Source organism: Euprymna scolopes, chromosome 15 (genome assembly GCF_053919585.1).
Source record: "Euprymna scolopes isolate OS-2025 chromosome 15, ASM5391958v1, whole genome shotgun sequence".
Taxonomy (NCBI): domain Eukaryota; kingdom Metazoa; phylum Mollusca; class Cephalopoda; order Sepiida; family Sepiolidae; genus Euprymna; species Euprymna scolopes.
Window position 1 is genome coordinate 96,980,687 of NC_136496.1, and position 2,330 is coordinate 96,983,016.

Consider the following 2,330-nt stretch of genomic DNA (forward strand, 5'->3'; position numbering starts at 1 on the left):
CTGGTGGAGTATCCAGCTTCGTGTTGCTACTTGAGGTAATATCACTTGGAGAAGGTGCACCACTCCTTGTAAAAGCCAGTGTGGGCTAGCCATACTGAGTTATGTTGGATGTGAATACTGTGATTTTGAATATTTGATCAGTATTTACTTCTAGGGAAAAGCATCCTCATGCCAGGTTATTCTGACAAACCTGTTTACAGATAGACATTAGACACTCAAGTTCTCCCCTATACATAATTATACGTACACATAAATGCACACTCATAAGTGTAGATATATGTATGTTGTTACCTGCAGACACTAGTGCTTAATGCTTACACAATTTTTAGTATAGAAAACGATAATTACTGACAGTAGGAGGATTCAAACCAATTTGTGAACTCACCTTTGATTCTGCAGCCTAATATTTAACCCCTAGGCCAACATCAATTAACATAAGAAAAAAAAAGAAGAGAATTTAAACTCTTTATAATATCTAATCAGCAGGACAAATACAGTAAGCTTAGTTATTTAGTGTTCAACAGCAGAGACCAGAGCATCACTTTATGCCTAGTTTGACTGCTTATCCTATGCAATCTTCAATTGAATTTCTCTCTCATATATCATTTTTTCCTTATAATAGAACACTCTGCTGCAATCCTTTTTTCCAAAAATATAACCAAGTATGTGTGTGGGTATATATATATATATATATATATATATATATATATATATATATATATATATATATATACATACACACACACACACTCTTTATTTATATTTACATAAACATTTTAATATCGTTACATGATCATAAAAAGTATATCTTGCTCTATTTCATACTGAGCACTCTTATATAAACTTCATTAAATTCATTGGAGTTTATCTGAATATTCTTAACTTGGAATAATTTGATCTATCTATCTATCTATCTATATATATATATATATATATCATGAGAGAGAAAATAACATTGAGATTGTCTGTTTAAGAGAATTGAATGTGTGTGTGTATATATATATATATATATATATATATATATATATATATATATATTAATCTTGAACTTTCTCTATTAGATAAGAGGAAATACATTTAAAAAAATTCAAGATAAGGTTCTAAATGCATCAGTGTGGATATATTAATCTCACAAAGTGACTACAATATAACATCTGCTAGTATCATGAGATACTGCTGAAACACTCTGAGCTACTGGTAATGGTACATCGGCCCAAGACCATACCTGAATCAAAACTCATCATGAAGGTTTTGTTGGAAGCAATGCTACTGTACAAACACCTATTATATATGAGAGAGTAGAGAGAGTTCTTGAAATAGACTTTATTCACTTCATGTGACACTGTGAGACAATTTTGACTTTTATCTGTCAAGAAAATAGTTATAAATCTGAAACTACATGATAGTAATATAAAATTAGTGAGAGCTAGAGAAAAAGAAAGAAAAAAAATTGGAAGCTGGAAGTAAGAGGGTGAGAGAATGAGTGACATGTTTTTTTTTTTTTTTTCTTTTTTTTGCAGATGACAGTGGAAGCTGTCAAGCGAAAGTTGTAATATTGTCTCTGATTTAAGAACAAATTTTTTCACTTTGTTTTTACATATCTGAAGAAGGTATCAGTTATTCAAAAATATTGTTAGAATTAAAGTCTATTTCACATCAATTTTATTTTTATGGGAAAATAAAAATAGATATTAAAGCTTGCAAAAATATACTTTATGGCTGTAAAAGTTTAATTGTAAATCTCCAACACTGTCACATGCTGATATATATTGATAATGAAATAACTATTGAATTAGCAAAAATAACTGAATTCAATATATATATAATATATATATATATATATATATATATATATATATATATATATATATATATATGTAAACGTTCCCTCCCACCCGTCTATGCATTTGTTTGCTTTCTTTCTTGACTTTATATTTTTTTAAAGATCTTTTGCTCCCTGCTTATCATCATTTTTCTTACTCCGTCTTTTCTCTGTGATAAATAACTTCTTTAGCCACAATTATTTTCCTAATGAAAAACAAATGACACTCATCACCTCCAACTACTGCAATACACAGTGCATCTTTCCCAAACCCCAAACCTGCCTCTAGTACTGGCCACTCACCAGCGAAAAGAGAAAAACACATCTTTTGCATTTCTTTACTTTTTTCCATATTTACCTTGAATTTTATCTGGTAATCCTTCTGCAAATAAGTTGATCTACCAACAAATTATTATAAATGACTATAAAATGGTAAATGCAGGTATAAGGAACAGGTAGCATGTTTTATAATTATAAATGCAAAAATAACAATGACTAGATCAAAGGT